Source organism: Balaenoptera borealis (assembly GCF_965194805.1).
Source record: "Balaenoptera borealis genome assembly, chromosome: 3".
Taxonomy (NCBI): Eukaryota; Metazoa; Chordata; class Mammalia; order Artiodactyla; family Balaenopteridae; genus Balaenoptera; species Balaenoptera borealis.
In genome coordinates this window covers 107,663,394-107,687,599 of record NC_138866.1, presented here as the reverse complement: position 1 = coordinate 107,687,599, position 24,206 = coordinate 107,663,394, and the positions used below count along the sequence as shown (strand labels likewise).

The window sequence follows — 24,206 nt, the reverse complement described above, 5'->3', positions numbered from 1 at the left end:
TCTGAAATACCTCCTTGATTTTTATCCCCAAATAAAAATTAAATATCATAAAGTTAGTTTTAATTTTAACTTAAAATATCCAAGTAAATTAGAAGAAGAAGTAGGAAAAGGACAGTTATTTACAAAGATGATTGTAAGTATGAAATTCACTCTGTCATTTGATGCAACACAGTAAAAAGGCATTGAGTTGAGGTCATAGAGACCCACCCCAAGCCTGACCTTTTCCCATCTTGGCAATTTTCCTCTTCCCTCCAAAGGTCCACAGAAATTAAACTATCTAGAGAAAATGTAATAAGAACATAGCATTTCAGGGAACACCTCACTGAAACAGGTTTCATGTGAGAGATTTGCTTTCCTTAATTTTAATGTTAGGCTAGATTTTTAAAAATTCTTAATAGAGAAGGCCTTTGATGAGTGAGGTGTGAAGACAGGGAAAGCCTCCTTTTTCACCTTTCAGCTTTGCCCTGTCCACCTACCCCTGTACTTCCGCCTTGCACCTCAGGCTTTTGTGCTCACCTCTGTGTATCCTTGGCGCTGAGTTTGGAGCTCTCCTCATTCCGAAGAATACAACAATGACCTCTTTTTCCTTTGAAGAAAGATTCTTTGCAAGTCCAAGTACATTTATTCCCACTCAACTAATGTAAGTTCCATACACTGAATTCCATTATGCATATTTTGATTTTGGTTGCTCTATATTCAAATTGCAGCTTTGCCCAGGTGAACATATTTAGGGGGGAAAAAAAACCCCTGGACATTGACCAGGAAGTTGCCTGGAGAGCCAAAGAGAAAAATAGATGAATCAAAATAAGGAACGCCTGGGAAGGGAGCCTAAAGTCCCTAGACCCACCCTTCAGTGTCTGCTGGGAGAGGCGTTGGCCTGGAGGTCAAAGGAAGGCTGGACAACTTGAGAAATATCCACAGCACAGAATGGGTCTTGTCAAAGATTTTCCACCTCAAGTAACCAAGTTACTTTCTATCTCTGGCTCCACTTGGGAACCAGAAAGTCAATTGAACATTTGGTTAGGGAATCAGTCACAGGGGAACAAATGTCTCTTATTACACATAAAATCTACTTTGGAGCACAGTTAATTCACAACCGCTCATTAGACCCACTGGAGAGGAAGACCTTGAAAGATTTCAGTCTAGCAAGGAGCGATAAAATGGAAGTTGAGTGTAATACTCATTATTGCTAGTTCAAGATGTATATAATGTCATTGACATTTTAAAAATAGGGTGCTGTCCTTATTATTTAACTGTCTATTTTAAAATGTGGTTGTTGCCCTGAGGGCCCCCCCACCCCCACGCGATCATATCCCAGGGCCTTGCAGCCAGCTGGCCAGGGGCCAGCCCTGCCAACAGTGCACCCACAGTAGTTGCTCTGCTACAACAGAAGGACCCACACAGTCCAAGTAGGGAGCACCCCAAGTGCATATGGCTCTGGTGACCAGAGGAGAGTGTGCTGCTGGGCCCCAGAGGAGGTCTCCTACATAAGGCCACTTCTCCAAGATCAGGAAACACAGCTGACTGACCTACCACAGAGAAATAATACCGAGAACTGGGCAAAATGAGGAGACAGCAATATGTTTCAAACAAGGAGACAAGACGACACCTCAGAAAAGGAACTGTACAGAAGTGGAGATAAGCAGTCTACCCAATTAAGAGTTCAAGGTAACAATCATAAAGATGATCACCCCACAGAGGAGAACGGATGAACATAGTGACAGTTTCAACAGAGAGACAGTATAAAGGAGAACCGAACAGAGCTGAATAATAGGATAACTGGAATAAAAATGTTGATGAGATTTTCATAGCTTCACTCCTGGCTTTGGTCCTCTTGCATGGTTTTTCCCCTGGCATCCTAAATTTGGAGCCACAGGGTTTTGGGGGACCTTGCCCCTCCTACCAGTGGGAAGTGATTACAGGTTAGAGGGGGTTGAAACTCCCCTACTGTCTTTTCCTGGTCAGCAGGCCAGGTGGGAGCTGAGCACAACTTGGGGAGCAGAGTTGGCTCAGTGTTTTATGGAATGAGCTTAGGGGGAGGGGTTCTGAAAACACAGAGGAAACAATTTTCTGTTTCCCAGTTCCCACTTCATAATTCAGCAGACAATGTGCCTTCATGGATTGATAATACAGTCCTCTCGCTGACGGACAGGTTGGAAAAGTTTGCTTGGCCCAGATCTGGGAGTCAGGAATGTACTGTGTGCCGAGTACATTTCAACTCCTCTTTGAAGCAAAAGGAAAGTTTCAACACTGACCTAGTTTACGTGGCTGCTGTAAAATATCCCTGTTAGTGAAAACAGAAATTCGGATGTAAATAGAAGAGGCTACCAAACTCCTAAATCATCTATTAATTTTTTTTTTTTTCAAACTTCATTCCATTTGCTTTGCCTCACAATGCAATTGTTGCTATGAGGCCGCTTTAGCTACACCTAGTAGCTGAATCTGCAAATACCACAAAGCCGTACTTACTTTAGAAGGATTTTGTTTGATTAATTTACACTCTTGGGTGACATTTCTCTGTTGAGTAGGAGGGAAAAAACAGCGTAATTTAACCACATTACCCACATCACGGATGGGGAAATGGAAGGAGTGTGTGTAAGTGATTTATTTGCCTCATTACTTAAGTGAAGATGTTTCTAAGCTTAGGTTTTACCTTGTTCTCTAAGAATTTTATGAGCAAGATATTTTAGATTATGGTAGTTTGATGTTCTTTTAAGTCTGGTACTGCAGGCTAAAGCTCTGTTTTTTGCCAAATGTGAAATAGTAGAGCAGAATAAAACCATGTGCTTTATATTATAAAAATTGTATTTGATGGATGTTCATGTTTAGAAAAATCATCAGCAAGCTCACCATTTATAGATATGGATAACACAACCCTTTGCCAAATACAGTTGGTTTCATCATAACTGCTTGCCTTTGTTTTATTTTCATATCTCTAGTAAACTCGATTTGTTTACACTTAAAAACTATTCAGTGGAAATTTGTAGTATGGAGCCTGGCTCTTGTAATTTTAGAGGAATTTCCTCAGTTTTCACATCTGTAAAGTGGAAATGTTCATAATATTCATAATAATCATTTCCTAGAGTTGTTATAACAATCAAATCAAAGTATCTGGAAGTATATCGTAAGCTGTAAAAAATTTAATAATTGTAAGGATTTTATAAGCATGGATTTGCTTTAAAACAAGAGTGTTCTTAGGAATATGCTATATTAATTACTGGAGGTACCAGAGAATTTTCCAGATGGTCCAAACCTGTGTCCAAAATTCAAGTCCTAGTAAAGACACATATTTTAATAATAAAAGACATTTGTCATGGCATTCCCAGGTCTAGATTTAAAAGGACATAAGTAGGGACTTCCCTGGTGCCTGCCAGTGCAGGGGACATGGATTCGATCCCTGGTCTGGGAAGATCCCACATGCCGTGGAGCACCTAAGCCCGTGCGCCACAACTACAGAAGCCTGCGAGCCACAACTACTGAGCCCACGTGCCACAACTACTGAAGCCCACGTGCCTAGAGCCCATGCTCTGCAACAAGAGAAGCCACTGAAATGAGAAGCCCGCGCACTGCAACGGAGAGTAGCCCCCGCTCGCCACAACTAGAGAAAGCCCGCGTGCAGCAACAAAGACCCAACGCAGCCAAAAATAAATAAATTTTTTAAAAAAAGACCTAAGTAAACATTGGGGTTTTTTTGTTTTGTTTTTTTTAATCCAGGAAAAAGCTTCAAGATTTTCTTTTGCTTTTGGTATTTGCTGGGTGTAGTTGGGAAGAGGAGTAGCAAATAGGAGTCACTGCAAGACTGATCCTTTTGTGCCCGCAGAGAGATTTACACACCACAGAACCAGGAGATTATCACCTGAGAAGACATTGGAAGCATGCGAGCAGACAGCACTGCATATATTCTAAATGGCACTTGTAGCATTCCTCCACGTAAATTAAGGGCACGCACAGTTTCAAATGATGAAAGTTTTCTCCCACCATTCTCAAGGGGAGTCATTCAAATTTATTAGTTTTTTCCCCCATTGTACCTGCCAAAGTTTATGAGTAAATAAATACTCAGGTTGTTGAGCAGTGGTTGTTCTCTGGGGCATGGAGTGTAATACAGTTTTAAGTGCAAGTCCATCCTAGCCTCTAAGTAGCCAGGAAAAACAGGTGCTGGACTTCAAAGAGATTCGGAAGCAATCCTGGCCAGGTGTCGTCTACTTTTCCAGCCCTGATCATCATGTGGCATGTGCATGGGACTGCAGTAAAAAAGCAGCCCACTTGCAGAACCAAGTGGGTTTTTAATTATTCATATTCAATGCAGATCTGTTGATGCAAAAAACATGCTCTCCTGATGTGGCCACTGAATCATCACTTGCTTCTTTCACAATCCCTAAAATCTTGTATTCTGGTGGTATTGGGCAGATCTCATCTCAAACTGCAGCATCCTGTGCTGACCAGTGAAGTGTCTGAAAATGGTTTCAAGTATCCATAATTTCAACAAACTCTTTGACAGTCTACCCCCTCAGTACACATTGAGAAGAGTACAAACAACCACCAAGTTGTGCCACATCTTCTTCTTTTAATTTTAACATCAAATTTGTACTTTGTTTAATAATGAAAGTATAAAGCCATGAGCTATGCAAGGAATGAATAAAGATTATTCTGCGTAGGCTTGTGTCCCGTGTGAATGCCTTTGTTTTTTTCCTTTCATATTTTGACCCATTTGGCTGTGACTATTCTCTTAGACTGTATTACATTTTTCTTATAAGAGATATGAAAAATGGTTAAGTCTTTATACTAATAAATGTGTTAAGACTTCCTCAGCAATATTCACAGCAAGGAAGTGTTGGTGGATGTGTGGTTTTTTTTTGTTTTTGTTTTTTTTTTTGCAAATAAGCTTCCTTTGTCCGCTTACTAATTTCCTTCCAGATTTCTGAAAGTGTCACCCGTAAATGATATGTATGGGTGGATGGAGCAAAGTGATGGAGATATTTGTGCCAACCTGATAAGTCAGTAATTCTAATAGTCAATGTTAAAGAGTTGGCAAGTTTCTCTCAGATGCCCTACTATTTTTGACCCTGCCAACTGGGCCGAAAGGCCTCGCAGTGTGATGAGAAGGGCTGCTGCCTCTGTGAAGTGACTTCTGTCTAGTCAACTCACAGAGACGCAACAGGCTTTGGAGAATATTTGGATGAAGTTGGTGGCGTTTTTATTGCTACCATCTGATTCTGCTTTGGGCCTGTAGCAGCTTCTGCCACTTTGTGACCAATGGAAAAAAAATGCCATTACCATAATGGAAAACGTTGACATTTGGTAGCAGTTTCCTATTGCATCTCAGAAATCATCTAAAATGTCATACTTTGAAGAACAAAGCATTCTATTGATGTTGGTTTGGCTCTGAGACATTGATTACTTATTCTAATTTGAAATGATATTGTCCATCATGAGAATGGGCAAGAGGAACTAACAGAAGGGAGCAGTGTCAGGGTATGTTGAGGTCCCCTTGCCCCCGGCGTCCATTTGGGTGTTACAGTCCTGCCACACTATGGGCCCGAGGGAGGCAGAGGGTCTGTCTTGTTTACCACTTTTTTCTCCAGAACTTAGTGTAGCGCCTGGTGTAGAGTAGGAGCTGAGTTTGTTGACTGAATAAATGAATGAATGGCGTAAATGGGGAAACCAAGTAGAAAAGACATTCTGGGAGCAGCTGCAAGAATAAGCAATTCACACAGTCAGTTGCATTTTGTGTAGTTTTTTCTGATTGGTTGGTTTTCAAAGGCCGAAAAGTATAGGGAAGATCTCACCGGACTCCAGTTATTACATGGTTGTCGTTTACTTATGATGTGGATGGACTGAGGGCATCCTTTCTCCATCCTAGCACCTCTTGTGTTGTGTCTTGGATGTCACCATCAGCCACCACTTTGTCCCCTTGTTGCTGCTGTTCTCTGCTCCTCAGAGATACCCAGTATTGGTGGACATTTAGATAATTTCCATTTTTGTTAAACACTTCTGCTAGTATTCCTGTCAAATAGATTCTATGAGGCAGGATTTGACACTTTTCGAGTCATGCCTATGACACTTTTTTTAGAAGCTCCATAATTGACTTCCAGAAAGGTTTTACCAATTTACATGCTCACCATGGGCATAAACTAGTACAGAGTTATGAAAATAAGATAACATTTTGGACTTACTGGAGGATAATTACAAGTAACTAAAAAGTAACTGCTCGTAAGCTCACAAAAATTTTGAGGACAAGAGAGTCTTTATATTTTATATTCTCCACTATACAGAATTGATCTCTTGAGTCAGGAAGTCTCTTACCTTTTATACTCTTCCCCATTACCTTAGGCATATATCCAGGGGGTTTTGGAGGAAGAAAAAATAGCCCTTTCCTATGAGGATATACTGGTTCCAAAGTGTTTACTTAGATACACAGTGGAAGCTCAAAAGGTATTTATTGAACTCATTCTCGTGGTTCAGCTTTCAGCTACTAACATTATAGGAATAAAGAAAAAAAAAAGTAAGAAAACTAGAGGCTGACATTAAGGCAAGAAGAGAGTACCTCTAGAAGGAAGTGGGAAACCAGATTGCTCAGAGGAAGAAGGACACGCCACCAATGGGCAGTTGGTCTAATGTGTGTGGTGGGGTGGAGGTGGTAGCAGGAAGTCTTAGTGTAGAAAATTGGTACATGGATGCGTTATATTAGAAAGGAGATAGTGATGCAACTGGGTCGTTAAAGCAGAAACTTGTAAGGCAAGGTGTGGAATTAGGAAAAGAGGATTTCGGAATTTGAAAGAAATGTGACATTTCTTTGTAGATTGTACTTAGGTTGTTGAGGTCAGTACGTATGGCCAGTCCAGATAAATAAGACCACCAAGTCATCATGGAAAGGGAGGAAGAATTGGGGACTCATATCTCTGCCCAGCTTAGCTCCTTTTTAGGGTACAACTGAGGTGGGTAGAGAGATATGGTTAGGTTTGTCTACATAATGGGAAATACCCGATTAAAGAATAATATGGAGCTACTCTTGATAATCAAATTGGCTGCATTCAGTAGAATGCCAACAAAGTCAATTCCTGAAATCTCTTCCATTCTGTGGTAACATAAGTGATGGGGAAGTTTAGTTTATGTGGCTTTATCATTAGACAGGTTAATGACAATTCTGCTGTGGATTTACAGGACAGGGACTACTACAACTAGTAGTTGTAATACTACAGTTGAAATACCTGTAACTAGGCTACTGATGCCGTTCAGGTCCATCTGTATCCTAATGAGGATGAACATCACCTCCCCAGTGACGACCAAATAATGGCAGTCCTGGATCAGCGTGTGAGTCATAATGGGAATATTGAGTTTACTTTTTTTTTTCCCCCAAATTTATTTATTTGGTTGTGCTGGGTCTTAGTTGCAGCAGGTGGGCTCCTTAGTTGTGGCTTGCGGGCTCCTTAGTTGTGGCATGTGAACTCTTAGTTGCGGCATGCATGTGGGATCTAGTTCCCTGACCAGGGATCGAACCCGGGCCCCCTATATTGGGAGCGCGGAGTCTTAACCACTGCGCCACCAGGGAAACCCCTTGAGTTTACTTTTAATTTTGAGAAGGTAAATGTGTTTGTAAGAGCTATAGAAAAGCCCAGAATTCCTTTCCACTAAATTAGCTGCATTCTTGGACATTGTAATCCTATCACACACTCTGTCTCACAGCAGAAGTAGAAGCAATTAGGAGACTTTGAATTCTTTACCCGTGACTTTGAGGCAGTTGATTTAACCTCTCTGAGAACACAGTTCCTCATCTGCAAAATGGAAATAATGTCTACTTCCAGTCACAGGGTTGTTTGAGGGCTCAAAATGGTAAAGGAGGTAAAAGCTTAAGTACCGCAAAATTGTTGGGCACTTTTTATTTTAAATTAATTTGTATTCATAAGTCAGTTTTTTATCAAGGGCTTAGATTCTAGGCTAAGAAAGAGAGCTCTTAGCTTCGTTCCATGTGAATTAGCCCTGTTTTATCCTTACTTTAAAATTAGTCTTTGTATTTCCTTCCACCTCTTTTGAGCATCACCCCTATCCTTCAGTAATAAAATGGAGCTGCAACTAGTGAAATCAGGCTGTAAAATTATAGAGTTGTAAATCTGGAACTAGCGACATGTAAAGAGAAAAGCAGTTGGATTAAAATAACTCATCAAGATGAAAATGACCACCAGGTATAGCTCTAACAGGATTATTTAAATTTTTTAGGGATGTGCTATTGACAATCTAAATAAATTTCAAATTGTGGAAAATACGATGTGTTGATAATTTGGGACTCAAATTTCTTTTCAGTTCAGTGTTTAGGGGATAGGGGAATGATGTGTCTCTACAGTTTCCCATTGAGAAACAATTTGGTGCTGACATTGACAATCAAATTGATTGCGATCCAACGAAGAGGAAGTCTGTTCCATCTTTTTCTTGCCATTTGTATATATTGTACCACCTCCTCCATCTCTTCCTAAAACATGGGGCAATTACTGGGTTCTAAAACGTTCTGACATGTTGCTGACCTCTAATTACGCATATCAGTGTTCTTCCTTTAGCTCAAGAATGTGCTTCTGTTAGTTGTAGATTGGAGTATGAAAAGAAAGGTGTTGTGATGTAAAAGACTTGGCACTTCTCCAGATATTTCAGTCTCCTCACAGTGCTTCCACAATATAGTGAACACAACGGTGGACTATGCAAGGATGCACTCATACCTTTTGGCATTTTCTTCAATTTGTCCTTCTACATCAGTCAACAAACTTCTGTAAAGAGCCAGCTAGTAAATATCTTAGTGGACCATACAGCCTCTGTCACAGCTTCTCAGCTCTGCCATTGTAATGAAATCAGCCATAGAGAATACATACATGAATGTGTGTGGCTGTGTTCCAATAAAACTTTATTTACAAAAACAAGCAGTGGGCCATTTGACCCACAGGCTGTAGTTTGCTGACCCCTGTTCTACATCATTCCCATAAAGATAGGACAGATGCACTTATAATATTAAATGAACGCATTTATCAATTTGGGATATTAATTTGTAAATACCCTAAAGTTGAATCAAAGATAGATTTTTCAAAGTTTGTTTAGGAATTTACCTACAAAAGATTGTGTTATCACAATATTTAGTTATTTACACTGTACATTTGACCCTTGAACAACACAGGTTTGAACTGCATGGTTTCACTTATACGTGAAATATATATATTTTCAATACATATACTGGAAAATTTTTTGGAGATTTTTGACAATTTGAAAAAATTTGCAGTTAACCACATAGCCCACAAATATCAAAAAAAATTAAGAAAAAGTTAGGTATGTCATGAAGGCATAAAATATATGTAAATACTAGTCTATTTTATCATTTATTACAGTAAAATATACACAAATCTATTATAAAAAGTTAAAATTTATCAAAACTTATACACACAAACACTTACAGACCATACATGGTGCCATTTGCATTTGAGAGAAATGTAAAAAAGATGCCTTATTCAATCATAACTGCACAAAATTAAATGTAGAACAAGCTGTACTACTGTAATAATTTTGTAGCCAATGTTAATCTATTTATATTACAGGTGAGGCTTCCAGTCAACAGTAGGCTATTCCCAGTTAAGTTTTGGGGGAGTCAGAAGTTATATGTGGATTCTCGACTGTGCAGGGGTCAGCACCCCTAACCCCTGAGTCATTCAGGGGTCCACTGTAGATTGAAATAGTCTAAGGCCTGGCAACAGACTTTAGGAATATTTACTTTTTTCAAGTATTTACTTTTTCTCAGATACTTTCTCAGGTATTTACTTTTCTACACGCTTAGTCTAGCAGATTTCAGAGTGCATTGTCATTTAAAATTAATGCCATGGACCTAATGCCAACTATATGCTGTTCAGTGAGAAACTTGTAAAAGGGAGAGCAAGGAAAGGCTGCAAGAGGGAAGTTCACTTTAAATGATCCTTGAAGTCAACATCAGATACCTTGAGAAAGAAGCCACCGCTGCTTAATTTGTAAGATCTTCAATTACAGTACTTTGATTCTTAACCTTAAAAAAAATTCTCCTTCAACCATTTCAAGCCATGTGGAATATCTATTACTGCTTAGGAATTTACTGTGGTTTTTCATTGATCGCAGCCCCAGACTCTGGCATATGTATTAATTTATTTGGGCAGAGAGTACAGGAATCCACATGCAGAATAAAGTGAACTTTCTGCTGAAGCAGAATATTGAAGCTGGGAATGATTAATTCTTCAAAAACGAACCATCAGCATTAATAAATATTGAATTCTAAGACGGTTATTTTGCAGTTTTCCTTTTAAAAGTACTGAGGTATTCTGACCAAGTTCCCATTTAAATGGGAGGGTTTTTCCCCACCATGAACAATATTTGTTTAGAGTCATTAGTAAATTATTAATCTGCGTTCCAGTGTTACATGTTTGAAATACCAGTCCTCCCTGTCTGTGCTGGATTTGATCTCACGCTGTAATCAGTAGAGCGTTCTGGGAAGTGGGAATGGCTGTGGTTTGCTCTTTTAAAGACCTTAAGAGAGAATCAAAAAGCCTGAGTTATAAGGAAGGAGGCCTGCCTAGTGTTTGACAGCTGGCAGTTTCCATATTGAGTCATGTGAGGCCATGAACTTGGAAGGAACACTAAATTGTGGGAAAGTTTGGGTGGGCTTCCTCCTCCCTCTGACTTGCAGACATCCTAGAATGTCCTTCAAAGTGTTTCTGCAGCTCTTTTGAACAGATGTCAAAATCTCTTTTGGTTTGGAGCTACCCCAGATATTTATATTCTTTGGACCATTTTCTTCCAATAGTGCACGTTTAGGTTTGCTGTTGGGACATCTAATGAACTGGGTTGGTCCTAAGATTCTAGGGAGCTCTGCCCCTGGCTCCACATCACTTTCTAGCTTTGGAACAGTGGGTAAGTCACTTAACCTCTTTGATTCCCTCATTGAATGGAGGTTATAACAGTATGTACATCACATTGTTGCTTGAGGATGAAAAGGAATAACTTGTGGGACCTGGCATGAGGTTTCCTGCACTAGAATGTGGAGGAAGCTCCTTGGGGAAGCTGTATTCCAGTGCCCATAGCAGTGCCTGGCACACAGTAGGAGCTCAATAAATATTTGATAAATAAATTAATACTGAGCACTCAGTAAATGTTAGTTATTACAGTCATTATTGATAGTATTCTCATACTTATTATTACTTACGTTAGCCTCAGACTCACATTTCATTTTGAGTCCCTCCTTACCATCTGCTGATGACAGGAACCTTTATGAAGCAGCTGTGGTGTCAGCAGAGTGCTGAGTTCAGATCCTGATCTGCCCTGGTTAATTATGTGCAAAGTTGCTAAATCTCTCTGAGCTAGTTTCTTCATCTGTCACAATAGTGCCCTCTCACAGAATTTTAAGTGGGTACTATAGCTCTGCCTTTGTTTTGAGAGTAGACAGTCATAAACAACCCCGGTATCTACTCCTTTCCCCATTTCTTGGATATTCACTTACCCTAACTGCTTAACCCTGTAGGCGCTGTAAACTCCACACTGGAGTCCATTGTGGATTGCCCAATGTATGGAGGTCTAGTGAAGTCCTTTCCCCAGGGAACAGCCATGTTGAGAAGGTTTGTCAAGTGGCCAGATTTCCTCTCCACATGGTTCAAAACATCTGTGTTTTGATCAGACTGATCTCTGGACAGCTGAAATGTATGTATGTCCTTTCAATTCCCATGATCTGTCTTCACGAGATACTAACCATAATGCTACTTCATGTTCTGTGGATTGGAGAGATACCAAAAACAGCACCACATCTGGGGGTTCACAGAGGTTGTAAAATGAAGTTTCTGACACCCTTCCCGACACTCCTTTGGTTCAGTGTCTGGTCAGTCGCCAACCCAATGCAGGTGTGTTCCAGAGCTTCAAGTCTTGACGGTTTGAGTCTGGGAATGGGATCAAGTTCTCTTCCCTCCCACAGAATCTCTCTTCCACGCCACACTCTGGGAAGTAGCCCAGATCCAAGTTGAAGCCGCTTCCCCAATGCAAGAAAATGCACCGCTCTGCTCCTACTTCTTATCTTTGGTTTGAGCAAAGTCTGAATTCCACGAGGCCTTTTAGTGCCTAGTTAACACCCAGGGGTGAACTTTCTCTCACCCTGTCTGTTGCAACCTCTGTCACCTGGCCCTGTGCCCGCTGGGTGTAGTGCGTTAGAATTAGAACTGTCACCATCGCAGATGCTCCTGCTGGTACCAGCCCACCAACACCTCAGTCCCACCACCCCTCTCCATCTCCTTCAGAGGTAGGAACCTCCGGGAGGCTTTGCCTTCTCCTCTGTCTCCTTTCAGCAAGGGGTGAGCTCCCGCACTCCTACCCGTACTCTTGGGCCCACCTCCTTCTCTGTCGAGACAGCTCCCATAGTGCTGGGGAGGGGTGGGGAAGGGGGTGTCCCTGTGGCCAACATTCCTTTGCTCACTGGCCCAGGATGTATCTGGAAATGGCAGCCCAACCCAACCTTTCCCTGACTTCACTCTTTCCCTCACCCCTGACATCCAGCCATCAACACGTCTTCTACTCATAAAGACACAGCAAATCTGACAGCTCTGTATCACTCCATAGCTGCCACCCTAATTCATAGACCACCATTTCTCACCTAGAATGGTATAGAATATTCCTAATTGGTCTCTCTGCCTCCATACTTGCCCTCCTGAACTCTCCACAGAGTGTACTGTTTTTTGTTTTTTGGGGTTTTTAAATAAATTTATTTATTTATTTTTGGCTGAGTTGGGTCTTTGTTGCTGCACGCGGGCTTTCTCTAGTTGCGGCGAGTGGGGACTACTCTTCATTGTGGTGCACGGGCTTCTCACTGCAGTGGCTTCTCTTGTTGTGGAGCATGGGCTCTAGGCGTGCGGGCTTCAGTAGTTGTGGCATACGGGCTCAGTAGTTGTGGCACGCGGGCTCAGTAGTTGTGGCGCACGGGCTTAGTTGCTCCGTGGCATGTGGGATCTTCCCGGACCAGGGCTCAAACCTGTGTCCTCTGCATTGGCAGGCGGATTCTTAACCACTGCGCCACCAGGGAAGCCATGTACTGTTTTTAAGGTAGATAAATGCAAGTATTTGTATAATGCTTACAATGTGCCAATATATAAAGTAGTATTTAGACTAGCTTTCCTTAAAAAAATGTACAAAATGGCATAGGTAAACAGGCATTGAGTTTAGCAGTGCCGAGCGGTGACCTGGGACTGCACTTGTATTGGGTGCGGGGGGACAAGTGGCAGAGCCTTGTCCCCTACAAGGTGGAGGACCAGACTGGGGATTCCTGCTTAGAGCTGTGTGCTCCATGATAAGACTCAAGTGGGAAAATAGCTTCCCCCCAAAAGGGAGACGATACCATCATGGCCATGGTAGTTCCTTCTCCTCCTGAGACTCCATGCAGTAAGCTCCACCCAAGTTCCAGTTCCTAAGGGTGTGTGTAGATGATTGCTGAATCCTGGTGCTGATGACCTTCCTACTCTTTGTTCTCTGAGGAGTTCCCTGACTTGCTGTTTTACAAACCGTTTTTACTTCTCTGGGTGGTGGATGGGATCTGGGCCACTCAACCAGTAAGAGTTGGACTCTGAACTGGATGCTTTTGAGTCATTTTCCAGTGTCCTTTCTACTATATTGACGAAGGGAGGAATTTACGTAGCGATCACATCTTTAATTAAAGCATAGCTATAAAGATTGCAAGTAGCAATGCATATTTTTATTATTATTGATCAGTTTTTTTGTTTGTTTTTTTCTTGGCCACACCATGTGGCTTGCAGGATCTTATTTCCCTGACCAGGGATTGAACCCAAGTCCTCGGCAGTGAAAGTGCCAAGTCCTAACCACTGGGCCACCAGGGAATTCCCAGCAGTGCATATTTTAACACAAAAGCAAGGTCCATAGACAAAACCAGAAAGATAAAACCATAAAAATGTAAATCCATTGTGTAGGAGTCAGACTCAGAGTATTATTTAAAAACCAACAGATATCACCAGTTGATGTGACATTGAGAAACATCTTGTGATTTTAAATTGGAAGGTGGGTTCAGGCTGACCACCCAACTAATTCTACTGTGCAATTTTCCAGAGGAAGTGAGAATTATTTGTGTATTGAGAGAAATACATAGCTGTCTGGGTTTTTCTTTTTTCCATATAAGCACTTGATAATGAAAAAATGTACCCAATAGAAGAGGAACCAAACCTTTGAGTTTGATTAGAGTTTGGTCTTTAAAGTATCCAAAACCATTTAGAATGTGTGATGACTCTTTTCTTCCCATTACTTTGAAAGTTCTAATTGTTGTGCTTTGAGAAGATTCTTGATGCCTCCACATTCTGATTCGCTGGACAGCCCTGGTCACAGAGGTCAGAGCTGGAAAGGGCTGTGAGGGTCAATCCATGTCCCCCATTTGACAGATGAGAAGATCAAGGCCAGATACTGAGAGTCCAAAGACCTGCCTAAGCTAATATAGGGTCACGACAGATGCAGTGAAAACAGACACCAAGCTTCCACACTCAGCAGCTTTTTCCCAGCCTTGATCTGTTTAAGAAGCAAATACTTGTTTAATTTTAACTAATTGAATTAATTTACCAAAAAATAAGGAGGAAATGCTAGATTACTTTAAAAAATGACTATTCATATGCTTTCATTTTAAAAAGCTTACAAAGTGATTGGACATGTACATTTTAGTTTTTTTTTTTTTTTTGCCTGTGCCACATGGCATGTGGGATCTTAGTTCCCTGACCAGGGTTCGAACCCGTGCCCCCTGCATTGGAAGTGCAGAGTCTTAACCACTGGACCGCCAGGGAGATCCCAGTTCTTATTTTCTAAAGGATGTATTATTAGATCGCACTATCATACTCTAGGAAATCCTGAGTTGAAATGATCAATCATCTCCACTAACAATTTATCTCGGAGCTATGTGCTGGTCAGCTGATCTCACACCCTGCTGACTGGTACTCACTATAAGAATTTAAGGCCTTCTGTCAAGCTTTGATCATTTCCACAAAATCCCTGGTTATTTAATTTGGAGTTTTTTGTGGTTTTTTTTCCCCTAATAGAAAAGAAAAATTGAATTAGTTTAGATTGTGAAACCCTGCTGAAGGGAAGATAATTCCCCAGGCTAGAGTCATATCTTTGCAAAAAGCCTTAGAATGCTAAAAATAAAAACAAATTCAACTATTATATTAAATTTGTAACTTTCATTTGAGATTCTCCTCAATGCCTTCTTTACTCCCTGATAGAAGTAAGGCCCTTAGGAGTCTTTTAACATCTTTAGGACATAAGACTCCTTCTTACTCCTAAAGTTTACTCAACAGTCTGACCAAAGTAGGTGCAGCACTTGGGCATTCATTCAACCAGTAATTCTGAGGCTCTGCTCTGTGTTGCTTTCTATGTGAGATGCTTAGATAGGAATAAACAGACAGGACACAGCTCTCTCCTACCTGGGCTTCAGGGAGAAGAACATTCACCTTGAACTTGGGGAGCTCTGTGTGTCAGCATCTCTGAGATGCTCCTTCCCCCCCTTTTCTCACCTTGAACCAACCCAGATTCTCCAACTCTCCTGACCGCTCCCCCAAATCTGCCCAATTCCCAAAACGAGACAGCCTGATTTTCTAAAACAAACTATTTTCTTTTATATGACTCAGGATTTAACTGATTTGACCAACACTTACCTATTGTGTGTCCACAGACTAGGGACACTGCTTAGTAAAGGCTGAGTTTTCTAATAGTTCGATGTCATGTACTCTGCCTCGTTGTCCCCATAGATATACGTACTTGTCTGACTTTGTGCCATGTTCTTTGACCTCAGAAAATCTAGTTACCTCACCTTCTCCCATCTAAGCCTTCTTCTGTTTATAATTTGTGGCCAAAGTGGGTCCTGCCCTCTAGGACCGAGGCCACGTGGAAGGATGCCCCACTTCATTCAAATGTACAGGTGAGACAAGGGGAGATTCCCTCCCCCTCCCCTTTAGGTCTTGAACCTCAGATGTCTCTAGGATTCTGTTTTCATCCTGCTCTTGGAAGCTTCCTCTGTCTCCAGGCAGCAAGGAGGGGCTCCTGGGGTCAGAGAAGTCTCCGTGGGCACACAGAAGGCTCTTTGTAGCTCCGAACTCGGAACAGCAGAGCCCTGAAAACTTTAGTAATAATAGAAGGTGACAACCCCCAGATGCTCTTGTGAGCCAGCCAGATCCCAAGTCTGCTACTTTCCCTTAACCTCGAGGCCCCCTACCCCCTTGGGCCCACAGCCCCCACCAGTGCTGATGCAGTGCACACAGCCCTGCTCCGTATCACCCTTAATTCTTGAGTAGGAATTTTAATTCTCGTATTGAAACTGTTTCTTTATGTATCATGTTCAGAAATGACCACATTTCATCAAAACTAAGTCTCCATCTGTTTATTTTTTTAAGAAACTGATGTTTATTGTCTGTCAAACTTATTTCCATTTTCTGTTGCCATTGATATTTTTTCTTTTTTTTTTAAACAACTTTTTATTTAATTAATTTTTAGCTGCGTTGGGTCTTCGTTGCTGCACGCGAGCTTTCTCTAGCTGCGGTGAGCAGGGGCTACTCTTCGTTGCGGCGCGTGGGCTTCTCATTGCGGTGGCTTCTCTTGTTGCGGACCACGGGCTCTTGGCACGCGGGCTTCAGTAGTTGTGGCTCACGGCATCTAGAGCACAGGCTCAGTAGTTGTGGCGCACGGGCTTAGTTGCTCTGTGGCATGTGGGATCTTCCCGGACCAGGGCTCGAACCCTTGTCTCCTGCATTGGCAGGTGGATTCTTAACCACTGTGCCACCAGGGAAGTCCCTGTTGCCATTGATTTTTAAGGCGCACCATTTAAAATGTATATCTAGGACAGAAAAATGCTGTTAACTAAAAAGAGACATGTCATCAGTTGTAAGATACAGTCTGATTTCAGCGGTGTTAAAATGCAAAAACAAAACATCGTGCTTCCCCCGCTCCCCTTCCCCACCAATGTGCTTCTTAGAATCAATAAAATCTGGGTCAGGACTCTATTAGATTTCACTTTTGCTCTGACAGAGCTACTTAGGTTGTTAAAATAGCCAGGTAAGCGGGACAGTTTCAGCCCATCACCGGCTCTCTTGGCTTCCTTATAAACCATGCTAGGTAAGCACTTTGAACTTGAAAAACATTTGACTGTTCTCTCAAATGGTCTGGATTGTTTAACCACAAAAAGCTTGGGCTTTTATGTCTAAAAGTACTGTGGGTTTCTTTTTTCTTTTAATTTCACTTTTCAAAACTAAAAAATAGCTCGTAAGGTCACAATTGTCAAAACCATTTGTACGTATCGATGCAGCTTCACTGGGACTTCCCTGGTGGTCCAGTGAGTAACACACCACACTCCCAATGCAGGGGGCCTGGGTTCGATCCCTGATCGGGGAACTAGATCCCGCATGCATGCCGCAACTGAGAGCCCACATGCTGCAACTGAGAGCCCACATGCCCCAACGAAGATCCCGTGTGCCGCAACTAAGACCCAGCGCAGCCAGAATAAATAAATAAATATTTTTTTAAAAAGATTTAAAAAAATACAGCTTCACTGTGACAGTTTCTTAAGCTATAAAGCTGGCATTAAGGACACCTACAGTTTACTGCGTGATCTTGGGTAACTTGCCAATTTTTCTCGTCTTTAAAATAGGGATAATAAACTGATATACTTCTCACAACACTTTATCTCAGAGTTTTGTGAGAAATTAGTTGGTGCGTGTAACTCCCATTGTACGGTGCCTGGTAAATAGTAAGTGCTCAATAAGTGTTAGTATTCTTAGTCACTATTCTGGTCAGCTCCTTCTTCTATCCCCTACCTCGCAAACTGGAGTAAAGCAAAAACATCTTAATACTTTTAATTCCTTCATTTCTGTGAATGGCACCACAAGTGTTCCAGTCTCAGAATCCTGAAATACTGATGTCATTTCCTTTTTTTTTTTTCTTCAGTCTTTCCCTTGATTTCAGTGTCTAATTAGTTATCAAGTCTTCTACCCACCCCTTCCTCTAATTCTCACGACCACTCATTTTGACAATTATAAAAATCTACCACCTGGTTTCCTTGCCTCAGCTTTGTAGGACAGTGTGGTTGTAACTGCAGGGACTTTCATGGTAGCCTCACTTGAGTTCAGAATCTGATTCCACCACTATAGGAGTGAATGGGCATTTTGAGACTTCGGTCCAGTGCCAGTGAAATGGGAATCTGTCTCTTCCAGAGTGATTGTTGGGTAATTTGATAATATTATAAGTCTGAGGAGGTCTGGGTACACCTGAGGCATTCATTAAATGCCAGTTACCCTCCCCCACTCCTCCAGTTCATTCCATGTTCAGTGACTACATGAATTCCTGAATCAATGCTTTAATTACATAGTACCTTGCTTAAGAACCCTCTGTGACTTCCCATTTCCTACTAAGGCATGTCTAAAGTCTTCAGCACGCATGGAACATGGAACAGAGGTTCTCGGGCCAGGCTGGGTGTGCTTGAATCATGGCTCCAGGACTTACTAACAACCTTGGGCAAATTTTGCGACCTCTGCCTCCGAGTTTCTTCATTTGTAGAATGGGAGTGATGCTAATGTTACCTACCTCATAGGGTTATCATAAAGATTGAATTAGTTACCCACGTACAGGACTTGGAAAGGTCCCTGACGCCAGTTGTCCCAGACCCTCCCTGATGTCCCACCCGCTTTCTTTCCTGGCACTTCTCTCATGACTCTTCTTTTGTATTCCTAGGCTCCTCACAAGCCAGACAATTTGTTTTCCCAAAGCTGTCCCTCACTTCTGTCTCCCCTTCTCTTGAAGGTCTGTGTTGCTGCTCTCTTCACAAATTATTTCCTCTGTTGGTTTACCCTGGAGATGGCAAGTTTAGGGTTCGCCCCAAGCATCTGGACTGTGTACATGACTCATATCAGATTAAATTCTCTCATCCCCCTCCTTCCAGGTTTCTTTAGGGAGGAGGATGAGAAGAATATGTCTTACCATACATGACTCTTATCAAACTCTTAGAATTGCTTGTTAGTCTGTCTTTATGCCTCATTGGACTGCAAGTCCCAAGAGGATGAGAAAAGTACCTGTCTTGTTCATCGCCATCTCCCAACTCATAGCAAAGTGTCTGGCACATAATAGGTACTCAATAAATATTTATTGAATAGACAGACGGTGAGCAAGATTGGAAAGTATAACGCCCCTTTTGACGTTTCCAAATTGCAGATATCAGATGCACTGTCTTCTCTGCCTATGGAGGAAACCGCTCCTAGCAAGAACGCAGCTCAATGCTGTAGAATACTCTTGGGCTACTGAGGTTATCTGGGGGGCTTTGCTATTGACAAAGTCATGGGAAGCGAGTTATTAGCATATATGAGTGATCTCTTAATAATATCAGCTTTCACAAGTACTTGAACTGAATCCAGATTTATTTTCCTAGTGTAGTTTCAATTTTTAATGTGCATTATTTGCTTTGTATGATACCTTCCTTACATAGCACAGTGCTTTCATAGAAATAATGAACCCAGAAAAACTCACATAAATCCTTTGTGAAATGTGCAGTGGAAGGCAATAGAACCAGTATCCAGTCTCCACGTGATGAAATGAACTTTGTCATTGAAAGACCAGTTTATTTGGTAGAAAGTGATCAGAAATAAAGTAGGAAGGACAAATGTGGAAAAGCATATGTAATCATTTGGTCTTAATATCAGAATTCTTTCTGGAGCTTATTCACTTCCATTCCATTTCTTTCTTTCTCTAATACTGCTGGAAAGAGAGAGTACTACCCACATTTTTTTTTTTGGGGGGGCAGACTCAGGTATAAGTTAATTAACATTTTGGCCTCCAGTCTGGAGAGCAGACCCTGTTCTCTTTGTAATGGGTGCTGTCAAGGAAGCTTTTCAAAGGCATTGGGAAAAAATGGTACCCACTCGACTGTCAGGGATTTTTATGAGGGTCAAGTAGCCTTGGAAAGAATTCAGGCCACAGTGACTTGACTGCTACAAAGAATGCCGCAGCCCTGTGACAGGTTAGATTTGCCATAAACCTGCATTCACTAAATTCTTAAGATAGTGAGAGGTTGTTGCACTGTAGCCCAAGAATTTCTTGTATACTTTTGTTTTTCCTTTTTTTGCAAGTGCAGGTTAGTTGGGTTGCTGCCCTCTCTTTGCTCACTTTCCCTCATGCTGTTCTTGCCCCTTCTCAGAATCACCATAAGCCAAATCACCCTAGGACTTGTTGATCCTCCATGCATCAACATACAAAATATTCTTTAGGGCCCACACAGTGTTCCAAAAATGTCTCAGTAACTGATGAGGCATGGCTTATTTGTCCTGGGGAAGTCTGATTTCATGCTCAAGTTCCACCCTGTGTGAGTTTTTATGCTAAGCCTCAGACAAATGTAATCTTGACTTAAGGTGTGCTCGTTTTATTATTTTTATTAACAGCAGCAGTAGCATTGGAGCATTATTTCCAAAGGCAAAGGATTCAAGGAGGTTGAGGTGATATATGAAGTCATTCAATCTTCCTAACAGCCAATGAAGTTTCATTATCATCTGCATTTGACAGATGAGGAAACTGAGGCATGGAGAGGTTAAGTAATTAGCCAAATGTTTTTCTTGGCAGGTCAGGACTAGATTTTTTTCTAAGGTTCCTTTCAACCCTGAGAGATGCAAATTCTTCTCTGGGTGGAAGTGGCACATCAGGTCAAAAATGTAGCAGAAGTGAGGGAGGGAGAGAGGTGCAGGGGTGTGTACTAGTTAAAGCTTTGGGGGGACACATGTAACATCCTGGGCTTCCTTACAACATCCAAGGAAGTAAAGGGAGGAGCTATATAGCTTCACGGAGTTGTGAGGGAGACTTTGGATCTTCCTTCAGGTCAGAGGTTACAAACTGCTGACCCCCTAGCCTCCATGGGACCTGAAGATGTGTTTATTTGGCCCATACATTAAAAAAAAAAAAAAAAAAATTGTGCCAGAGTTTAAAAATCAGATTTCATGTGAAAATCTGAATTTCCAGCTTCACTAGGTAAATCGGATCCGGCAACCTTGAGTCCTCATTTCCTGGGGTGACATTTGGCTGGAGCGGCATAGGGGCTGCCCTCTTCTCCAGACCCTCCAGTCAGCTGAGCTTCCCCACTGCCTGCATCAGCCCTTCATTATCTGCCTGGACCCTGTAGGCATTTGCCTTGCCGTCACCCCTCTGGTGCAGGCTTTCTCGTCCTTGATACTGCTGACATTTTGGACCAGGTAATTCTTTGTTGTGAGGGGCTCTCCTGAGTCTTGGGGAATGTTTAGCAGCATCCCCGGGCTCCATCCACTACGTGCCAATAGTACCCCCTCCTCAGTGTGACAACCAAAAACGAATCCAGAGGTTGCCCAGTGCCCGCTGGGGAGTAAAATGGCCTCATGAGAACTACTGGGTTTGTGTCATGAGCCTGAGCCAATGGCAGCTCCATCTCTAAGCGTCTCTGTTATCAGTTTCTGGGCATGAGAATCTGATTGGTCTCACTTGGCTCAGGGGTCTCTTCCTGTGGTCAGGTGGCAAGGTGGCATTGACCATCATGACTGCCACCTCCTGCAGAAAGGGAGCGGGACAGGCAACCCAATAGGTGTCCATCGTAAGAAGAGGGTTGCAAAAGATGCTATGTGAAAACAAGAGAGAGTCCAGGAGTAACTCTCAATAGCATAACAATCTTAATTTTCCAAAGGATGTTCTTTGTACCTATTCCCTCATTTTATTCTCTCCTCCAGCGTTCTATGAAATAGCCAAGGCACATAGTTTGCCCTTCTAATTCAGCAGATGAGGAAACAGAGAGAAGTAAATGTAGTTGCTTCAGTGCACAAGGCCACTAGATAGAACCCAGGCTTTCTGGAGCCCACTGCCCCTCCGGTTACCCCTGAAATAGCAGCCCTCTGTAACACAGCACCCTGTCTACTCGAGGAAGATTGAGGGAGAAGAGCAAAGCCAGCGGTCAGCAGACAGCCCAACCCTGAAAACATGAACGATTCAGTCACTCATGTCTGCAGAGCAGGTTTTGTTGGCAGGAGGCCACCCTGTCTAAGTCCTGCTCCAGTCCGTCTGGGTGTAACCCAGCCATTATGGTCTCTCCGGTTTCACATGCACAGGAACAATTAAGTCATTCTCATAATTTCATGTGGTACAGAAAGTTCCAAGCCAAAAATACCATCCTTGCTTCCTACTTTTAGACTTCCAGGGAACTTCCCTCTCCTTCCCTCCCTACAATTCACTTTGATTCCTTCTATTTTTCTCTTCTTGAATGCATTGCCCAGACACAGAGTCCTAGTTTACTTAACGAGGAGCTGTAGACCCAACACAAATCAAAACAAACCCAACCTCCATTTGCCAGGAGTAGTGAAAATAGGGAATTGACAGCGGCCCTCAAGTACAGAAGGTTAAAACACAAAAGAGTGTGCAGATCTCATCTCCAGTGTATGGAAATAAGAGGACTGATCACCAGATGATCACAGAAGGATGGTGGGATGACAAGGGAAGCAGTTGTGTCCAGTATATTCCTATTATTATTTCTGGGTCCTAAGTAACCACGGTCACATCACTTTCTTTATCTTCAGTATATAAAATTTCCTGTCCCATAGGACTGTCACATCAGTCCTGTGTTGCTTCCTTAAATAATTAATTTTTTTAGATCTTTCTCAGATGTTATATTAACAGTAACTTCCCGACAGACAACTGATTTGGTCTGTGTGTACACACACACTCATGTGTGCACACACACACTCACGTGTGCACACACTGTCTCTGCCTTGGTGCTGCGTACATGTTGCTGGACCATCATGTAGCTTATATCAAGAACGAAATGAATTCCAGTTAGAGATGATTTGAAAGTTTCTTCTGTAGGAGTAGATATTACAAGCTTATTTGTAACATGTCTTCTCCTTAGAGCAGTGGTTCTCAAAAACTTTAGCCTGCGTCAGCATCACTTGGAGAGTTCATAAAAACACCAATTGCTGGTCCCACTCTCACCCCCAGAGCATCTCATTCAGTAGGTCTGGGGTGGCGCCAGGACTTTGTTTTCTAATAAGTTTCCAGGTGTTGCTGATGTTGCTGTCTGGAAGCTCCTTCTGTGAACTAAACTAATCAAGAATAGTGCTTTGACTTTCTTTGGTCGTCCCGAATCCGGGTTCATCCGACACCAGCTGCCTCTACCATGCCACCTAAGTTCGACCCCAACGAGATCCAAGTCGTGTAGCTGAGGTGCACTGGTGGGGAAGTTGGTGCCACGTCTGCCCTGGCCCCCAAGATCGGCCCCCTGGGTCTGTCTCCAAAAAACGTTGGTGATGACATCGCCAAGGCAACTGGTGATTGGAAGGGTATGAGGATTACGGTGAAACTGACCATTCAGAACAGACAGGCCCAGATTGAGGTGGTATCTTCTGCCTCTGCCCTGATCATCAAAGCCCTCAAGGAACCGCCAAGAGACGAAAAGAAGCAGAAAAACGTTAAACACAGTGGAAACATCACTTTTGATGAGATTATCCACATTGCCTGACAGATGCGGCATCGATCTTTAGCTAGAGAACTCTCTGGAACCATTAAAGAGATCCTGGGGATCACCCAGTCTGTGGGCTGCAGTGTCCATGGCCGCCACCCTCACGACATCATAGATGACATCAACAGTGGTGCAGTGGAATGCCCAGCTAGTTAAGAACTGCAAAGAAAAATAATAAAGGGTTATTTGACAACCAATGGGGGGAAAAATGGTGCTTTGGGGAATTCCTTGGTGGTCCAGTGGTTAGGACTTGGCCCTTTCACTGCCGAGGGCCTGGGTTCGATCCCTGGTTAGGGAACTGAGATCCCGCAAGCCTCGCAGTACGGCCAAAAAAATACATAAATAAAAAAAAAATAAAAGCATCACAGTAGCATCCTACAGATCAATTAATAATTCCAAAGGTAAAATGTATCTTTGAAAAAAAAAAAAAAAAAAGAATGGTGCTTTGAGCACTAGGTGTCCCTAGCAGTAGTGATGACTTGCTTCTTCTGCTTCCGGACCTTATTTGTGTTGTCCCTGGAAAGCCCCCCTCCTCCGATTGGCCAACCAAGTCCTCTGCATCTGCCAGGCCCAGCCTAAGTTCCCATTCCTCCACCTACTCTTTCCTGACTACTGCGCTTCACACTTGGCACTTCCCTTCTCTGAACTCTTCCAGTTTTTGGAATAAGCCATAGAATTGACTCTGCTG

The 24,206-nt window shown here is 42.3% G+C and overlaps 1 protein-coding gene and 1 pseudogene across 2 annotated transcripts in view; both read left to right on the top strand.

Annotated features, from left to right (window-relative positions):
- MYO1E (myosin IE) overlaps positions 1–24,206 on the top strand; it is a 200,620-nt gene that overhangs the window by 27,167 nt on the left and 149,247 nt on the right. The gene's annotated exons all lie outside the window — the stretch shown is intronic.
- On the top strand, positions 9,295–23,718 carry LOC309626829 (large ribosomal subunit protein uL11 pseudogene; annotated as a pseudogene). Its single transcript has one exon. The product of its transcript is annotated as a large ribosomal subunit protein uL11 pseudogene (transcript).